This window comes from Coregonus clupeaformis, chromosome 2 (assembly GCF_020615455.1).
Source record: "Coregonus clupeaformis isolate EN_2021a chromosome 2, ASM2061545v1, whole genome shotgun sequence".
Classification (NCBI taxonomy): Eukaryota; Metazoa; Chordata; class Actinopteri; order Salmoniformes; family Salmonidae; genus Coregonus; species Coregonus clupeaformis.
This window is the reverse complement of record NC_059193.1, coordinates 11934254-11955437: the sequence shown is the minus strand read 5'-3', so window position 1 is coordinate 11955437 and position 21184 is coordinate 11934254.

Sequence of the window (21184 nt, the reverse complement as noted above, 5' to 3'; positions counted from 1 at the left end):
ATTGAGAATCTGTGGTATGACTTAAAGATTGCTGTACACCAGCGGAAGCCATCCAACTTGAAGGAGCTGGAGCAGTTTTGCCTTGAAGAATGGGCAAAAATCCCAGTGGCTAGATGTGCCAAGCTTATAGAGACATACCCCAAGAGACTTGCAGCTGTAATTGCTGCAAAATGTGGCTCTACAAAGTATTGACTTTGGGGGGGGTGAATAGTTATGCACGCTCAAGTTTTCAGTTTTTTTGTCTTCTTTCTTGTTTGTTTCACACAACAACAAAAAAATGCATCTACAAAGTGGTAGGCATGTTGTGTAAATCAAATGATACAAACCCCCCAAAAATCTATTTTACTTCCAGGTTGTAAGGCAACAAAATAGTAAAAATGCCAAGGGGGTGAATACTTTCGCAAGTCACTATAGGAAGATCGAAATCATTGTGGTTGTGGTGGAACGGTTCCTGGGGCTGAAAGATTTCTCTGCAAAAGAGTTACGTGGAATACTGTCACAAGCCGTACCACCCTCTCAGGCCCTAGAGCCTGAGAGGGGAGATATGGAGATTTAAAAGAAGGAAGAAATGGGAGTCTTGTTTTGTCAATGTACTATTTTATTTGGGTGGATTTAGTTCGTTTCCCTATTATGTATGGATTTTCTTTTGTTACATGGAATATTGTCAAAAGCCATATCACTCTCTCAGGTCCTAGAGCCTGAGACGGGAGATTAAGAACTAAAAGAAGGAAGAAATGGGAGTTTTGTTTGTTTTGGCAATATAGTATTTTTATTAGGGTGGAGTAAATTAGTATCACTATTAAGCATGGATTTATTTTTTATTTTATATATTTTGTGGTTTCAAACCGTCCAGTTGGTGGCGGCAATACAACTTTTGGATGTAGTCCACCATAAAACCCACAGAAGAAGAAGAAGAAGACTGAGTTGAGCACGACAAACAACTACCAGTATGCGTCCTTTAAATGTGAGTACAAACCTCTCCTCTTATAAAAGAGGATAAGAAGACTCCCAAACCATTGTTTGTTTTGTATTGTTGATATTGGACGCTAATGGCTGCGAAATGCTAACGGCTCAGTCAAACAGCCATTTTGAGACTATTGATCTGTTCTCTTTGGTACTTGTAGTGTCAATGGACACATGTTAATAAGTGTTACACTTTGTTATGCTAACTATGCTTGCTACATTTCTTCGTTTTATATTGTTTACTTGCCATGTTATACTATGTAACAATTGATAAATTAGCCTGATATAGCTTCAGCCTACCATGTTGCATGTTATTGCACCCCCGTTCTGGTCATTCATTGTTAACTGTTATATTTATGCATAGCTTTACCAGTTGATATGCTTATTGCATGTCATCATGTCCATTAACAGCAGATGAATTGTGTTCATTGTGGTTATTGCCTGTTATTATTTGCACCTTTGTTTTCTTTTTAGATAAACCTTTCTCCTTACCAACCAAGTCTCAATTCAAGACAAGTTTCATGTCAACACCTGTCAATCATTCCCTGCCATGTATAATCTCCATTACCTGAATCTATAAAGACTCTTAAACTGAACTGCATCTCTGCTTCCGCCTGCTCTTTAACTGTAGTCCCACAGTAGATGGGCATCACCATAACCCTCACCTAAATCTCAATCAGTTGAGTCTTGTAACTGAAGAATATTGTGAAAGGCTAGGATCCAAAGTTTGTCTGTTTCCCTGGGCAACCTTCTTAGGGGAGGACATGCAGGAAATGTACAAAAGCACGCTGTGTCATGTAAGAGCTTTGTACCTGGGGGTGGGTTGTATGGCATCGTTGCTTTTGATTTATTTCTGTGAGCAACCATTTTGTGACCATGCTGTTTTGAAGAAATGTTTGTGCGGTGGTCGATTTGTTCTGAATGGTATGTGTTGAGCTTGACCAGGTTATTCATGTGTGGCAATATTCAAGATGTTCATTATGTAAAGCCACTGCAATAATATCTGTCAGTTTTCAGTTTGTTTGGAGAGGCTTTGCTGGTTTGAGGTCCAGGCAGTTTACTGTCTTTTTAAGTAAAGTAATTTGTATTTCTAAGATATCTATTGTTTATGTAAATGCAGTAGTTAACTGTTCTTTCTTTCCTACCATCGAAGTATAGTATTGTTTCACTGTTTTTGGTGAACTTGGTCAGCTGAATCTCTGAAAGCACTGTTGTATTTCAGAAAGCTATCTAGTGGAAGTAACATATCTAAGAAGTCATTTTGGTGTACCCTTGTTAATGTGTGTTTATCTGTGTCAAACAAGCAAACCTAATCCTCTAAGCTTTAATAAACTTTGCTTGCTCTTTATCTGCCTCTGTACTGTTTCCTTTTAATGGGCCTAGAATCAGTAACGTTTTAAATGTTACAATTGTAATAACTTATTTATATATTTTTGCTAAAGTGTTGTCTGGTCCGTTGCATTGCTCAGAACTGTTGACCCAACTCAATAGGAGGCCTGTCACCAACCTGTGTTCTGGTTGAGGTGTTCCCCTCATTAAACAGTAACTGGTGTTGTGTTCTGGTTGAGGTGTTCCCTTCATTAAACAGTACGATGGTAGTTGTGCTATTTCACATTTGAATCATTTAGCAGATGCTCTTAGCCAGAGAGACTTAGTGCATTATCTTAAGATAGCTAGGTGGGACAACCATCTCAGTCATAGTAAGTACAATTTTCCTGAAGTAGCTATCAGCCAAGTCTGCTAGTAAGGGGGAAAAAAGTCAAGTGAGTATTTTATTTAAGATGACCCTAGTCTGCAGCTACAATATACTATGGTCATGTCCACAAACACTACAGTGCATACTAGTCATGTCTGCAAATATACCAGAGTAAAGTCCACATAAATACTACAGTGAATTCTACACAGTCATGTCTGCAGAAACACTATTTAGACCTTGTGTGTTATTACCACTAACACAGGCACACACAGATATCCATCACGGATGTGTCTGAGTGTTGTTGACATAAAAGGAAAGGGAGGGTAAATAGATGTCTTTGTGGAAGTGGGCTGCCTCTCTCCCTCAGGGAGGTAGAGAGCAGTTCTTTGTGGAAGTGGGCTGCCTCTCTCCCTCAGGGAGGTAGAGAGCAGTTCTTTGTGGGAGTGGGCTGCCTCTCTCCCTCAGGAGGTAGAGAGCAGTTCGCTACAGACAAAGCACAGCTGACACACATTTTCATCAGTGACTCTGTGCATGGTACTTTTATTATTCCTCTGTTTCCTCACCTGTTAGGGATAGGCTGGACTAAAAGCCTGCACACCCAGCAGCCCTTCTCTAATCCTGCTCTTAGTCTAACTCTGTACACCAGGACTTCAGTTAGACAATCTAGCCTTTAGCCTCTCTCTAGCTCTATAGTACCAGTCAAAAGTTTTGACACCTACTCATTCAAGGGTTTTTCTTTTTCTTTTTACTATTTTCTACATTGTAGAATTATATTTGAGATTCTTCAAAGTAGCCACCCTTTGCCTTGACAGCTTTGCACACTCTTGGCATTCTCTCAACCAGCTTTATGTGGTAGTCTCCTGGAATGCATTTCAATTAACAGGTGTGCCTTGTTAAAAGTTAATTTGTGGAATTTCTTTCCTTCTTAATGCGTTTGAGCCAATCAGTTGTGTTTTGACAAGGTAGGGGTGGTATACAGAAGATAGCCCTATTTGGTAATGTTGTGGCAAATTCATCCTTATACTGATCAAAGACCCAAAGTATTTCAGAGTTTTTGTTGAATTAAGACATACTTTATTACATAAGCAATAGAGCCGAGGTGGTTTGCAAAGCATCTCCCTTCAACCTCTCAGCTCTCAGTTTATATAGTCATTTTACATACATTTTAGCTTAACCCCTCCCTCTTGGGTTCCACCACCACTGTCTCCAGTTTCCACCTCTTGACCGCTCCACCCACTTCCTTAGTTTATGATAGTGGCAAAATCTGACTTCTCCTTCTATGTATTCAGCTTGGAAACAATGATGGCGTGACCAATCAAGCTTTGTCATGCACAAATAACAGCCCTGTCAAGTAAAAATAATCATGTTCAGTTTGAACTTTGTTCAACCCTGGCTCATCCTGGCTTGACCTGGAGATTGATTGTGTACATGGCAGGTCCACAATCACTCTCTCAAACATACTCAAGCCTAACCCCTCTGTCCCACCCCGTCACGCTGTAATTTAATCAGGAAGACGCTCAAGGAGAGACAAAGGGTTCAGCCTGGTTTCAGTCACTGATAAGAGAAGACAACCGTAGACAGGTCAGATGACCAGAGAACAAACACATAAACCCAGTGAGAGAAACCAATTACGTTCTTGCCTAGCAACAGAGATGTATCAATGTTTAACCCTGGCTCCGTGTTTGTTGATTAACCATGTCTATCCCATAGTCCACTGAAAAATCCTCATCCTATGGTTAAAAACTAACAGAGCCATTTCCTGGCTCTGTTTCAGGCCTCTTCTTGTCATGTTGTGATTAACTATTTAACCATAAATTGTTAGCTTGTCATGATATAATTAACGATGCTTACTATGCTTAACTGGAAAATCCACATCAGTAAAAGACCAAGTACATATTATGGCAAGAACAGATCAAATAAGCAAAGAGAAATGACAGTCCATCATTACTTTAAGACATGAAGGTCAGTCAATACTGAACATTTCAAGAACTTTGAACGCTTCTTCAAGTGCAGTCGCAAAAACCATCAAGTGCTATGATGAAACTAGCTCTCATGAGGACCACCACAGGAAAGGAAGACCCAGAGTTACCTCTGCTGCATAGGATAAGTTCATTACAGTTACCAGGCTCAGAAATTGCAGCCCAAATAAATGCTTCACAGAGTTCAAGTAACAGACACATCTCAACATCAACTGTTCAGAGGAGACTGTGTGAATCAGGCCTTCATGGTCGAATTGCTGCAAAGAAACCACTACTAAAAGACACCAAGAAGAAGAGACTTGCTTGGGCCAAGAAACACGAGCAATGTACATTAGACCCGTGGAAATATGTCCTTTGGTCTGATGAGTCCAAACTTGAGATTTTTGGTTCCAACCGCTGTGTCTTTGTGAGACGCAGAGTAGGTAAACGAATGATCGCCGCATGTGTGGTTCCCACTGTGAAGCATGGAGGAGGAGGTGTGATGGTGTGGGGTGCTATGCTGATGACACTGTGATTTATTTAGAATTCAAGGCACACTTAACCAACATGGCTACCACAGCATTCTGCAGCAATACACCATCCCATCTGGTTTGTGCTTAGTGGGACTGTCATTTGTTTTTCAACAGGACAATGACCCAAAAAACCTCCAGGCTGTGTAAGGGCTATTTGACCAAAAAGGAGAGTAATGGAGTGCTGCATCAGATGACCTGGCCTCCACAATCACCCGACCACAACCCAATTGAGATGGTTTGGGATGAGTTGGACCGCAGAGTGAAGGAAAAGCAGCCAACAAGTGTTCTGCATCTGTGGGAACTACTTCAAGACTGTTGGAAAAAAATTCCAGGTGAAGCTGGTTGAGAGAATGCCAAGAGTGTGCAAAGCTGTCATCAAGGCAAAGTGTGGCTACTTTGAAGAATCTAAAATCTAAAATATATTTTGATTTGTTTAACACTTTTTGGTTACTACATGATTCCATATGTGTTATTTCATAGTTTTGTCTTCACTATTACTCTACAATGTAGAAAATAGTAAAAATAAAGAAAAGCCTTGAATGAGTAGGTGTGTCTAAACTTTTTACTGGTAGTGTATATCTGGTGAAGGGTATAAAACAATTTCTAGAGTGTTGAAAGTTTCCAAGAGCACAGTGGTCTCCATCATTGGGAAATGGAAAAACATATGGAACTACCTAGACTCTGCCTAGAGCTGGCGCAGTGGTCTAAGGCACTGCATCGCAGTGCTAGCTGTGCCACTAGAGATCCTGGTCCGAATCCAGGCTCTGTCGTAGCCGGCCGTGACCGGGAGACCCATGGGGTGGCGCACAATTGGCCCAGCGTCGTCCAGGGTAGGGGAGGGAATGGCCGGCAGGGATGTAGCTCAGTTGGTAGAGCATGGCGTTTGCAACGCCAGGGTTGTGGGTTCGATTCCCACGGGGGGAATAAAAATAAAGTACTGTATGCTCTCACTAACTGTAAGTCGCTCTGGATAAGAGTGTCTGCTAAATTACAAAAAATGTAAATGTAAAAGCTGGCCGTCCGACCAAACTGAGCAACCGGGCAAGAAGGACCTTGGTCAGGGAGGTGACCAAGAACCCAATAACCACTCTGACAGAACTACAGAGTTTCTTGGCTGAGATGGGAGAACCAGCAAGAAGGACAACAGTCTCTACAGCACTTTACCAATCTGGGCTTTATGGGAGAGTGGCCATGGAAGCCACTCCTGAGAAAAAGGCACATGATAGGACGCCTAAAGTTTGCAAAGGCTCTTGAAAGACTGAGAGCATAAGGCAAAATATTTTGTTGTCTGATGAGACAAAAATTTAACTCTTTGGCCTGAATGCAAAGCACTATGTCTGGAGAAAACCAGACACAGCTCATCAACCGTCTAACACCATCCCTACCGTGAAGCATGCTGGCGCCAATCACATTGTATGATTTTTAAGTAATTAATTTGCATTTTATTGCATGACATAAGTATTTGATACATCAGAAAAGTAGAACTTAATATTTGGTACAGAAACCTTTGTTTGCAATTACAGAGATCATACATTTCCTGTAGGTCTTGACCAGGTTTGCACACACTGCAGCAGGGATTTTGGCCCACTCCTCCATACAGACCTTCTCCAGATCCTTCAGGTTTCGGCTGTCGCTGGGCAATACGGACTTTCAGCTCCCTCCAAAGATTTTCTATTGGGTTCAGGTCTGGAGACTGGCTAGGCCACTCCAGGACCTTGAGATGCTTCTTACGGAGCCACTCCTTAGTTGCCCTGGCTGAGTGTTTTGGGTCGTTGTCATGCTGGAAGACCCAGCCACGACCCATCTTCAATGCTCTTACTGAGGGAAGGAGGTTGTTGGCCAAGATCTCGCGATACACGGCCCCATCCATCCTGCCCTCAATACGGTGCAGTCGTCCTGTCCCCTTTGCAGAAAAGCATCCCCAAAGAATTATGTTTCCACCTCCATGCTTCACGGTTGGGATGGTGTTCTTGGGGTTGTACTCATCCTTCTTCTTCCTCCAAACACGGCAAGTGGAGTTTAGACCAAAAAGCTCTATTTTTGTCTCATCACACCACATGACCTTCTCCCATTCCTCCTCTGGATCATCCAGATGGTCATTGGCAAACTTCAGACGGGCCTGGACATGCGCTGGCTTGAGCAGGGGGACCTTGCGTGCGCTGCAGGATTTTAATCCATGACGGCGTAGTGTGTTACTAATGGTTTTCTTTGAGACTGTGGTCGCAGCTCTCTTCAGGTCATTGACCAGGTCCTGCCGTGTAGTTCTGGGCTGATCCCTCACCTTCTTCATGATCATTGATGCCCCACGAGGTGAGATCTTGCATGGAGCCCCAGACCGAGGGTGATTGACCGTCATCTTGAACTTCTTCCATTTTCTAATAATTGCGCCAACAGTTGTTGCCTTCTCACCAAGCTGCTTGCCTATTGTCCTGTAGCCCATCCCAGCCTTGTGCAGGTTTACAATTTTTCCCTGATGTCCTTACACAGCTCTCTGGTCTTGGCCATTGTGGAGAGGTTGGAGTCTGTTTGATTGATTGTGTGGACAGGTGTCTTTTATACAGGTAACGAGTTCAAACAGGTGCAGTTAATACAGGTAATGAGTGGAGAACAGGAGGGCTTCTTAAAGAAAAACTAACAGGTCTGTGAGAGCCGGAATTCTTACTGGTTGGTAGGTGATCAAATACTTATGTCATGCAATAAAATTCAAATTAATTACTTAAAAATCATACAATGTGATTTTCTGGATTTTTTTAGATTCCGTCTCTCACAGTTGAAGTGTACCTATGATAAAAATTACAGACCTCTACATGCTTTGTAAGTAGGAAAACCTGAAAAATCGGCAGTGTATCAAATACTTGTTCTCCCCACTGTACCTTAGACTTGGGAGAAGATTTACATTCCAACAGGACAATGACCCCAAGCATACAGCCAAAGCAACGCTGGAATGGCTTCAGAACAAGAATGTGAAAGTGCTTGAATGTCCCAGCCAAAGCCCAGACTTGAATCCCACTGAAAATCTGTGGAAAGGCTTGAAGATTCTTGTTCAGTGCCGCTCCCCATCTTCACAAAGCTTGAGAGAATCTTCAAGGAAGAATGGGAGAAAATCCCCAAATCCAGATGTGTAAAGCTGATACAGACATACCCAAGATGACTCAAAGCTATAATCGCTGCCAAAGGTGTTTTTACAACGTATTGACTCAGGGGTGTGAATACTTATGTACAGTGAGGGAAAAAAGTATTTGATCCCCTGCTGATTTTGTACATTTGCCCACTGACAAAGAAATGATCAGTCTATAATTTTAATGGTAGGTTTATTTGAACAGTGAGAGACAGAATAACAACAACAAAATCCAGAAAAACGCATGTCAATAATGTTATAAATTGATTTGCATTTTAATGAGGGAAATAAGTATTTGACCCCCTCTCAATCAGAAAGATTTATGGCTGCCAGGTGTCTTTTATACAGGTAACGAGCTGAGATTAGGAGCACACTCTTAAAGGGAGTATTAGTCTCAGTTTATTACCTGTATAAAAGACACCTGTCCACAGAAGCAATCAATCAATCAGATTCCAAACTCTCCACCATGGCCAAGACCAAAGAGCTCTCCAAGGATGTCAGGGACAAGATTTTAGACCTACACAAGGCTGGAATGGGCTACAAGACCATCGACAAGCAGCTTGGTGAGAAGGTGACAACAGTTGGAAGAAACACAAAAGAACTGTCAATCTCCCTCGGCCTGGGGCTCCATGCAAGATCTCACCTCGTGGAGTTGCAATGATCATGAGAACGGTGAGGAATCAGCCCAGAACTACACAGGAGGATCTTGTCAATGATCTCAAGGCAGCTGGGACCATAGTCACCAAGAAAACAATTGGTAACACACTACGCCGTGAAGGACTGAAATCCTGCAGCGCCCGCAAGGTCCCCCTGCTCAAGAAAGCACATATACAGGGCCGTCTGAAGTTTGCCAATTAACATCTGAATGATTCAGAGGAGAACTGGGTGAAAGTGTTGTGGTCAGATGAGACCAAAATCGAGCTCTGCTGCCTATGACCCCAAGAACACCATCCCCACCATCAAACATGGAGGTGGAAACATTGTGCTTTGGGGGTGTTTTTCTGCTAAGGGGACAGGACAACTTCACCGCATCAAAGGGACGATGGACGGGGCCATGTACAGTCAAATCTTGGGTGAGAACCTCCTTCCCTCAGCCAGGGCATTGAAAATGGGTCGTGGATGGGTATTACAACATGACAATGACCCAAAACACACGGTCAAGGCAACAAAGGAGTGGCTCAAGAAAAAGCACATTAAGTTCCTGGAGTGGCCTAGCCAGTCTCCAGACCTTAATCCCATAGAAAATCTGTGGAGGGAGCTGAAGGTTCGCTTTGCCAAACATCAGGCTCGAAACCTTAATGAATTGGAGAAGATCAGCAAAGAGGAGTGGGACAAACTCCCTCCTGAGATGTGTGCAAACCTGGTGGCCAACTACAAGAAACGTCTGACCTCTGTGATTGCCAACAAGGGTTTTGCCACCAAGTACTAAATCATGTTTTGCAGAGGGGTCAAATACTTATTTCCCTCATTAAAATGCAAATCAATTTATAATACTTTTGACCTGCGTTTTTCTGGATTTTGTTGTTGTTATTCTGTCTCTCACTGTTCAAATAAACCTACCATTAAAATTATAGACTGATCATGTCTTTGTCAGTGGGCAAACGTACAAAATCAGCAGGGGATCAAATACTTTTTTCCCTCACTGTAAATTAGATATTTCTGTATTCCATTTTCAATACATTTGCACACAGAAAAAAAAACGTTTTCACTTTGTCGTTATGGGGTATTGTGTGTAGATGGGTGAGAAAAAAATGCTATTTATACATGTTGAATTCAGGATGTAACATAACAAAATGTGGAATAAGTCAAGGGGTATGAATACTTTCTAATGGAACTATAGGTAGGCTAATTAAATTAATGGAAAGAAAAATGTGTTTATTTATTAGCCTAGTGGTTATAAGTATTTAGGCACATCATGTGAAATAAGCCACTTGAAATCATTGTTGCATGTAGGTGTAGATTATTTATGGATTGATCATATAGAAATATCAAACATTCTTTTAACAACTCCAAAGCAATTACATGTGGTGCAGGAACCAACGACTCAATGCATTTCTCTATTATCAAGACACCTGCTGTTAACTCTTAACTGGTTAGGACAGCTCATTACATCTCCTAAATACAGTATCTATCGACTAGGTGAGACTCATGACTAAAGCAGCTTCATGCATAGCTTTTATTTTGACCCATAAGAGGAGGAGAAAACGTCTCTATGCTCAGCAGTCATGACCTATTTTCTACTCTGAGACGTTTTGTGGATACGGGCCATAGACTTCAGTTAGACAATCCAACCTTTAGCCTAACTCTCTTTATTCACATCTCTTAAGGAAGGCAGTGGTGCCGTGAGGAGCTGAAATGTCCAAAAGAAAAGAAAGAGACCAAAGCCTGACTGTAGTGTAGAAAGAGAGCTAGTGTGCATCCCAAATGACACCCTATTCCCTATGGTCCTGGTTAAAAGCAGTACACTACATAGGAAATAGGGTGCCATTTTGGACGCTGACCAAGTTCCTTTGTGATGTGATTCTGCAGCGGACCATATCCTGTATCGTGACCCACAGCATGCAGGCTTAAAATGGAGAGCTGTGACTCACAACACATACTGGAGAGGTTTCTGTTCATATTAAATGCATGACTATTACCAGAGACACTTTGTGCAGTGAGGTGGCAGTGGAGTGTGTGTGTGTGTGTGTGTGTGTGTGTGTGTGTGTGTGTGTGTGTGTGTGTGTGTGTGTGTGTGTGTGTGTGTGTGTGTGTGTGTGTGTGTGTGTGTGTGTGTGTGTGTGTGTGTGTGTGTGTGTGTGTGTGTGTGTGTGTGTGTAGTGTGTGTGTGTGTGTGAGTGTGTTCTTTCTTATGTGTGTGTTTATCCAGGTAGGTTTATTTGAGGACAAGGAGCTCTGGCAAAAGGTAAGTGGATTATGTTGTGAATCTCTGAATCCCAGACAAGTGTTGTAAATATGGAGAGACTGTTCTCCACATAAATGCACTTTATTTATTTTTCTCCCCAATTGGTAGTCACAGTCTTGTCCCATCGCTGCAACTCCCCTACGGACTCGGGAGAGGCGAAGGTCGAGAGCCATGCGTCCTCCGAAACACGACCCTGCCAAGCCGCACTGCTTCTTGACACACTGCTCACTTAACCCGGAAGCCAGCCGCACCGATGTGTCGGAACTAACGCCGTACAGCTGGCGACCGTGTCAGTGTGCATGCACCCGGCCCGCCACAGGAGTCGCTAGAGCGCGATGGGACTAGGACACCCCGGCTGGCCAAACCCTCCTCTAACCTGGACGACACTGGGCCAATTGTGCGTCGCCTCATGGGTCTCCGGGTCGTGGACGGCTGCGACACAGCCCGGCATCGAACCCGGATCTGTAGTGACGCCTCAAGCGCTGCAGTGCCTTAGACCGCTGCGCCACTCGGGAGGCCCATTAATTCACTTTTTAAGGAACTCTGGCACTGCCTGCCAGCAAAGTCTACCTGGGAACAGTTGAAGGAGATCCATTGTTGTCATACAGGTCATCTTAGAGAGCAGTGGAAGAAATTGGACACTGGTCAAAAGTAGTGCACTATAAATGGACTAGGGTGCTATTTGGAATGCACTGAGAGGCTTGCCGTCACATCCATAAAAAAAAACAAAGACTGATAAATAATAATAGAACCTGGAGATGAAATGTAGGCATTCATTCCGATAGGTTAAGGTAAGGGTTAAAGTTTGGGATAGGGTTAAAACAGAAAACAATAAAAAATGAGTGCCTAGCACTGGGATTGAACCTGCGATCCTCAGAGCCGTAGCTCACTGTTTAAGCTCTTCATCTATCCCCATCCACAAGCCTACTAGATGGTAATATTTGCTGCCTGGTTTTACTCTACAACACGGGAGGGAGAGAGCAGATGGACGTCTCACAGATGAAGCAAGTGCGACATTAGAGAACAGTACCGTTTGTATTGGTGTCTATGTGTGTGTCCTGTATAGTAAATGTGTGTGATTGCATGCATGTGTATAAATGTTTGCATGCATGTGTGTGCACACACACAGGAGAGAGAGAACATACAGTGGATGTGAACTCATTATGTTGACCACACCATAGTGATGAATCCCCCGTCCTGGTTCTCCCATCAGAGAGGCAGGGTATGCTTGTCACTGTGCCCAGCCTCTGACCTCCCATCTGGGGGGCACTTCTGTGTGCCCCAGGCTCTGTCTGGATGGATCAGTGCTGCTCAGGAGCAGAGCCAGGGCCATACACACAGAGGGGACAGAGCCAGAGATAAAGAATGCATCCCAAATGGCACCCTATTCCCTATATAGTGCACTACATTTGACCCTGGGTTAGGCCAATACCCGCTAATTATCAATATCCAGAAAAGAAATGTTAAATTCTACAACTACCTAAAAGGAAGCAATTCCCAAACCTTCCATAACAAAGCCATCACCTACACAGAGATGAACATGGAAAAGTGTCCCCTAAGCAAGCTGGTCCTGGGGCTCTGTTCACAAACACAAACAGACCCCACAGAGCCCCAGAATAGCAACACAATTAGACCCAACCAAATCATGAGAAAACAAAAAAATAATTATTATTTTCAATGTGTCAAGTAATTATCAAAAAAACTGAGCAAACTAGAATGCTATTTGGCCCTAACAGAGAGTACAAAGTGGCAGAATACCTGACCACTGTGACTGACCCAAACTTAAGGAAAGCTTTGACTATGTACAGACTCAGTGAGCATAGCCTTGCTATTGAGAGAGGCCACTGTAGGCAAACCTGGCTATGTGCACACTGCCCACAAAATGAGGTGGAATCTGAGCTGCACTTCCTAACCTCCTGCCAAATGTATGACCATATTAGAGACACATATGTCCCTCAGATTACACAGACCCACAAAGAATTCCAAAACAAATCCAATTTTGATAAACTCCCATATCTATTGGGTGAAATACCACAGTGTGCCATCACAGCAGCAAGATTTGTGACCTGTTGCCAGAAGAAAAGGACAACCAGTGAAGGACAAACACCATTGTAAATATAACCCATATTTATGTTTATTTATTTTCCCTTTTCTACTTCAACTATTTGCACATCGTTACAACACTGTATATAGACATAATATGACATTGAGCCTTGAGATGTTGCCCACCCCTGATATAGGGAATAAGGTGCCATTTCAGACACATCTACAATGCTGTAGCCAGCAGATACGTTCTCATCAGTTTGTAATAAATTTTCATAAAACACAGACTTGCTGGAAATAAAAGATTGGGGAAAGTGGTCAGTGCAATAATAGTGTATTGATAGGAACATCAAAGGGGTTCAACATAAACTACTGGGTGAAATTATACTGCATCTTTAAGGTGATGGCTCTGAACTATGATTCTCCACCAAATGTAATGTTTCATTTTCACTTTATGCTTTCATGGTAATGCATGTTACACCCTGGTCTATGGTGTTGTAGCGGATGTCTCTCCCCAGGGAAACAACATGTATCTGTTTATTTGGTCCCACTTCACAGAAACATTAACAACAACTTATACAAGGCTTGATAGATCATTCATATTGTCTACATCATCACTGAACCGTATGGGGCCCTGGTCAAAAGTAGTGCACTATATAGGGAATAGGGTGCCATTTGGGATACAAGCTGTGATGCACTACGTGCCCCTATGCTTTTACCAGGAACCTCATCACAGATTCACGGTGACATGACAAAACACAGTGAGACAATATGATGAGACACACACACACAGAGAGCATTCTTCTGGAAGAACACATTTGTGTCAGTCTTTGAAGACTGGACAGAGAACACTAGAAGACACTTGACTGTGCAGACCTGGGATGTTACTGGACAGAGAAGACCAATGGAACAGGGTTAATACCCACAGCAAACTGATCAGAATCTTTGGGAGATGTTTTTGATAAATAGTTGTTTTCTGCATATTTGATAAATAAGACGGAACAATAAGAGCTCTGTAGCCTTTCTGGTTTTTAACCTGTGTCATTGCCAGTATTTATCCTTTCAAATATTCCAAGGATGTTTATATTCAAATCATTTGTGTGAGTAAATAATATTTATTCAGGGGTAGAATGTGTTAGTTACAACAAAAACAACACCCACGTTACCAAGGTCACTGCCTCCAGTCAGTCATACACTGATGTTATCATACAGCGTCTCACACACACACACACTGGCAAGAAACATATGGATATGTGCTGACTTGGTTATTGTACACATTCCCTCCCCCATCATGTTCATTTACTGTCTGTTGCTTCTGTGTCTGTCTCCTCCTGGAGGGAGAGGAGACATCTGGGCATGTCAAAGACTAAACAATTCACCCTATTTACTGATGTTTATAAGTGCACTACTCTAGTCTTAACACATGCCAAACACTAACAAGGTTCATTTATAGATTTTCCTGTCTATTTTTGGTCATGAGGTAACGTGACCAAACATTTTCCATATCTTTTAAAGTCCTATTATGTTCTAGAAAATGAGTGAATCCTGACAGGGTAAGGTTGGTGGGATGTTTCCATTGAAACATACACACACACACACATACACACATACACCATCCCTACTGATTGTGTGAAGCGGAGGTTCTCGGTCTGCTAATGAATTATTTACTGTTCTGTTGGCAGAAGAACCAGAACCAGCAGAGTGTGTGTGTGTGTGTGTGTGTGTTGGCAGGATAATCAGGACCTCTGGGCTAGGATAAAAGGCATGGCTGATCTCTCAGGACCAGGGAGGGGGCAGGGAAACAAGGAAACAGGAAGGACCTGCCCTCCGACAGGCCGTAATACGCTATGCTAACTGCGCTAAACTGCGCTAAGTTAATAGAGGTCTACTGACTGGGCAGGCTATTAGGCAGGCTAAGCGAGCTAAATTAGCAGTGCTAAGCTAAATGCAATATTGCACATTAACGCTAAGCTAATAGCGGTTTGTTTATTAGCGGCCCCAACAGCACTAAGCTAACAGAGCTAAGCTAACAGCAGTTTGTTAATAATTAGACACCCCTCACTGTTTGACTCCATCAGAAGCACTTAGAGAAGCACTTAGATCTGAATAAACAGGCACACCTGGGCAGGAGGAGGGAGACAACTGTTACATCTGGCCAGGAGGAAAGAGAGAGATTATTAGGAGAGTTGACTAGAGACCCAGCATCTGGTCAGGAGGAGAGAGAGATTACTAGGAGAGATTACTAGAGACCCAGCATCTGGTCAGGAGGAGAGAGAGATTACTAGGAGAGTTTACTAGAGACCCAGCATGCCAGGAGGAGAGAGAGATTATTAGGAGAGTTTACTAGAGACCAAGCATCTGGCCAGGAGGAAGGAGAGATTATTAGGAGAGTTTACAAGAGACCCAGCATCTGGCCAGGAGGAGAGAGAGATTATTAGGAGAGTTTACTAGAGACCCAGCATCTGGCCAGGAGGAAAGAGAGATTACTAGGAGAGTGTACAAGAGACTGAGCATCTGGCCAGGAGGAGAGAGAGATTATTAGGAGAGTTGACTAGAGACCCAGCATCTGGTCAGGAGGAGAGAGAGATTATTAGGAGAGTTGACTAGAGACCCAGCATCTGGCCAGGAGGAGAGAGAGATTATTAGGAGAGTTTACTAGAGACCAAGCATCTGGCCAGGAGGAGAGAGATTATTAGGAGAGTTTACTAGAGACCCAGCATCTGGCCAAGAGGAGAGAGGGATTACTAGGAGAGTTTACAAGAGACCCAGCATGCCAGGAGGAGAGAGAGATTATTAGGAGAGTTTACTAGAGACCCAGCATCTGGCCAGGAGGAAGGAGAGATTATTAGGAGAGTTTACAAGAGACCCAGCATCTGGCCAGGAAGAGAGAGAGATTATTAGGAGAGTTTACTAGAGATCCAGCATCTGGCCAGGAGGAGAGAGAGATTATTAGGAGAGTTTACTAGACCCAGCATCTGGCCAAGAGGAGAGAGAGATTACTATGAGAGTTTACTAGACCCAGCATCTGGCCAGGAGGAGAGAGAGATTAATAGGAGAGTTTACTAGACCCAGCATCTGGCCAGGAGGAGAGAGAGATTATTAGGAGAGTTGACTAGAGACACAGCATCTGGTCAGGAGGAGAGAGAGATTACTAGGAGAGTTTACTAGAACCAGCATCTGGCCAAGAGGAGAGAGAGATTATTAGGAGAGTTTACTAGACCCAGCATCTGGCCAAGAGGAGAGAGAGATTACTAGGAGAGTTTACTAGACCCAGCATCTGACCAAGAGGAGAGAGAGATTACTAGGAGAGTTTACTAGACCCAGCATCTGCCCAAGAGGAGAGAGAGATTACTAGGAGAGTTTACTAGACCCAGCATCTGACCAAGAGGAGAGAGAGATTACTAGGAGAGTTTACTAGAGACCCAGCAGCTGGCCAGGAGGAGAGAGAGATAACTTGGAGAGTTTACAAGAGACCCAGCATGCCAGGAGGAGAGAGAGATTATTAGGAGAGTTTACTAGAGACCCAGCATCTGGCCAGGAGGAGAGAGAGATTATTAGGAGAGTTTACTAGAGACCCAGCATGCCAGGAGGAGAGAGAGATTACTAGAAGAGTTTACAAGAGACCCAGCATCTGGCCAAGAGGAGAGAGAGATTACTAGGAGAGTTGACTAGAGCCCCAGCATCTGGCCAGGAGGAGAGAGAGATTATTAGGAGAGTTTACTAGAGACCTAGCATGCCAGGAGGAGAGAGATATTATTAGGAGAGTTTACTAGAGACCAAGCATCTGGCCAGGAGGAGAGAGAGATTATTAGGCGAGTTTACTAGAGACCAAGCATCTGGCCAGGAGGAGAGAGATTATTAGGAGAGTTTACTAGAGACCCAGCATCTGGCCAAGAGGAGAGAGGGATTACTAGGAGAGTTTACAAGAGACCCAGCATGCCAGGAGGAGAGAGAGATTATTAGGAGAGTTTACTAGAGACCCAGCATCTGGCCAGGAGGAAGGAGAGATTATTAGGAGAGTTTACAAGAGACCCAGCATCTGGCCAGGAAGAGAGAGAGATTATTAGGAGAGTTTACTAGAGATCCAGCATCTGGCCAGGAGGAGAGAGAGATTATTAGGAGAGTTTACTAGACCCAGCATCTGGCCAAGAGGAGAGAGAGATTACTATGAGAGTTTACTAGACCCAGCATCTGGCCAGGAGGAGAGAGAGATTAATAGGAGAGTTTACTAGACCCAGCATCTGGCCAGGAGGAGAGAGAGATTATTAGGAGAGTTGACTAGAGACACAGCATCTGGTCAGGAGGAGAGAGAGATTACTAGGAGAGTTTACTAGAACCAGCATCTGGCCAAGAGGAGAGAGAGATTATTAGGAGAGTTTACTAGACCCAGCATCTGGCCAAGAGGAGAGAGAGATTACTAGGAGAGTTTACTAGACCCAGCATCTGACCAAGAGAGAGAGAGAGATTACTAGGAGAGTTTACTAGACCCAGCATCTGGCCAAGAGGAGAGAGAGATTACTAGGAGAGTTTACTAGACCCAGCATCTGACCAAGAGGAGAGAGAGATTACTAGGAGAGTTTACTAGAGACCCAGCAGCTGGCCAGGAGGAGAGAGAGATAACTTGGAGAGTTTACAAGAGACCCAGCATGCCAGGAGGAGAGAGAGATTATTAGGAGAGTTTACTAGAGACCCAGCATCTGGCCAGGAGGAGAGAGAGATTATTAGGAGAGTTTACTAGAGACCCAGCATGCCAGGAGGAGAGAGAGATTACTAGAAGAGTTTACAAGAGACCCAGCATCTGGCCAAGAGGAGAGAGAGATTACTAGGAGAGTTGACTAGAGCCCCAGCATCTGGCCAGGAGGAGAGAGAGATTATTAGGAGAGTTTACTAGAGACCTAGCATGCCAGGAGGAGAGAGATATTATTAGGAGAGTTTACTAGAGACCAAGCATCTGGCCAGGAGGAGAGAGAGATTATTAGGCGAGTTTACTAGAAACCAAGCATCTGGCCAGGAGGAGAGAGAGATTATTAGGAGAGTTTACTAGAAACCCAGCATCTGGCCAAGAGGAGAGAGAGATTACTAGGAGAGTTTACTAGACCCAGCATCTGGCCAAGAGGAGAGAGAGATTACTAGGAGAGTTTACTAGACCCAGCATCTGGCCAAGAGGAGAGAGAGATTATTAGGAGAGTTTACTAGAAACCAAGCATCTGGCCAGGAGGAGAGAGAGATTATTAGGAGAGTTTACTAGAAACCCAGCATCTGGCCAAGAGGAGAGAGAGATTACTTGGAGAGTTTACTAGACCCAGCATCTGGCCAAGAGGAGAGAGAGATTACTAGGAGAGTTTACTAGACCCAGCATCTGGCCAAGAGGAGAGAGAGATTACTAGGAGAGTTTACTAGACCCAGCATCTGGCCAAGAGGAGAGAGAGATTACTATGAGAGTTTACTAGACCCAGCATCTGGCCAAGAGGAGAGAGAGATTACTAGGAGAGTTTACTAGACCCAGCATCTGGCCAAGAGGAGAGAGAGATTATTAGGAGAGTTTACTAGAGACCCAGCATCTGGCCAAGAGTAGAGAGAGATTATTAGGAGAGTTTACTAGAGACCCAGCATCTGGCCAAGAGGAGAGAGAGATTACTAGGAGAGTTCACAAGAGACCCAGCATGCCAGGAGGAGAGAGATATTATTAGGAGAGTTTACTAGAGACCCAGCATCTGGCCAAGAGGAGAGAGAGATTACTAGGATAGTTTACAAGAGACCCAGCATCTGGCCAGGAGGAGAGAGAGATTATTAGGAGAGTTTACTAGAGACCCAACATCTGGCCAAGAGTAGAGAGAGATTATTAGGATAGTTTACAAGAGACCCAGCATGCCAGGAAATACAGTAGTTACATCCCAAATGGTACCCTATTCCCTCTTTGGGTACCCTATTCCCTATCTGGGTGTCCTATTCCCTATCTGGGTGTCCTATTCCCTATCTGGGTACGCTATTCCCTATATGGGTGTCCTATTCCCTATCTGGGTGTCCTATTCCCTATCTGGGTGTCCTATTCCCTATCTGGGTACGCTATTCCCTATATGGGTGTCCTATTCCCTATCGGGGTACCCAATTCCCTATCTGGGTGTCCTATTCCCTATCTGGGTGTCCTATTCCCTATCTGGGTGTCCTATTCTCTATCTGGGTGTCCTATTCTCTATCTGGGTGTCCTATTCCCTATCGGGGTGCCCTATTCTCTATCTGGGTGTCCTATTCTCTATCTGGGTGTCCTATTCCCTATCGGGGTGCCCTATTCTCTATCTGGGTACCCTATTCCCTATCTGGGTGTCCTATTGCCTATCTGGGTGTCCTATTGCCTATCTGGGTGTCCTATTCTCTATCTGGGTGCCATATTCCCTATCTGGGTACCCTATTCTCTATCTGTGTGCCCTATTCCCTATCTGGGTACCCTATTCCCTATCGGGGTGCCCTATTCCCTATCGGGGGGGTACCCTATTCCCTATCTGGGATACATAAAAGGGGTACCAGTATTATACGGACATTCCATTCAGTTCTTCTCAGAAACTAACTATGGCGGCAACAACAAAAAAGGCTGAAAAATTCCACTACACAAATACTGTTTAATTCCAATATAATTATGTAACTTTTTTAAATAAACCATCGTTCCTGGATTGCATCTTCTGAACCCCACTCTTAAAACAAATGTGACATTGTTTATGCGCCAATCAGCATATTTCCCCCAAAAGTAACAGTAATCTGTTAAACGTGTTTGTTTCCCTGCGGATCAGACACTCGCAATGCAGTATGTTGTCTCTGCTATTCATCTGAACAGAACCGCCAACAATTACAGAACCACCATTCTGTGTGTGTGCGCGCTCTTACACGAAGGCTCCCTCTATCTACCCCTCCAGTGTTCCTGACAAAAGCTCTCATGTTGTTTTGATGTAGTAACACAACCTTTTCTCTCCATTGTTGAAACAGTCCATTGTTCATTTACACATGGGACCATTATGAAGGAGACTTCAAAAGTGAAGTTTGAAGTTGAGTCGTGCTTTTACTTGAAGAAGATTTGTTGTAGTTTTTTTTCTACCTGGTCTGTGACTTTTCTCTCAGTCTTTTTTTACAGGAGTGAGATCCCTCCTTTCCTCCACCCCTCCATCTTACCTCAGTATTTCCTTTTGACTTCGACATACCACAGATAATTTATTCTGGGTGAGAGAGAGACAGACAACTTCCCGAATTTAGACCTTAGTCTCCATAATGACATTCTCCTGACGGGCCTTGGATGGATTTCAGATTGACCTTGTTGGATTACCTTACCCTCAATTCAACTGACAGATCAAAAAGGGAGATTTTTAATTAAATGTCTGATATCCAAATTAGAATACTTATCTTGGTATTTTTCATTTTCCCCTTTGATCTCAAATTCCATTATGTTTCTCTCAGGAACTGTCAGCGCATCAAGATTTCACCTTCACAGACAGGCCTTTAATACGCTATTCAGAGAGCTTGACTTCTGCTAAGGTGGAGGAAATTCAACGCTCTAATCTTAGCTCCTGCCATAATCCTGTGGAGACTATAAATGGCCGAACACACGCACGGGCACACACACACGCATGCATGTGTGCACACGCTGAGTGTACAAATCATTAGGAACACCTTCCTAATATTGAGTTGCACTCCCTTTCGCCCTCAGAATAGCCTCAATTAATCGGGCATGTACTCTACAAGGTGTTGAAAGTGTTCCACAGGGATGCTGGCCCATGTTGACTCCAATGCTTCCAAAGTTGTGTCAAGTTGGCTGGATGTCCTTTGGGTGGTGAACCATTCTTGATACACACAGGAAACTGTTGAGCGTGAAAAACCCAGCAGCGTTGAAGTTCTTGACACACTCAAACTGGTGTGCCTGGCACCTACTACCATACTCTGTTCAAAGGCACTTAAATATGTTGTCTTGCCCATTCACCCTCT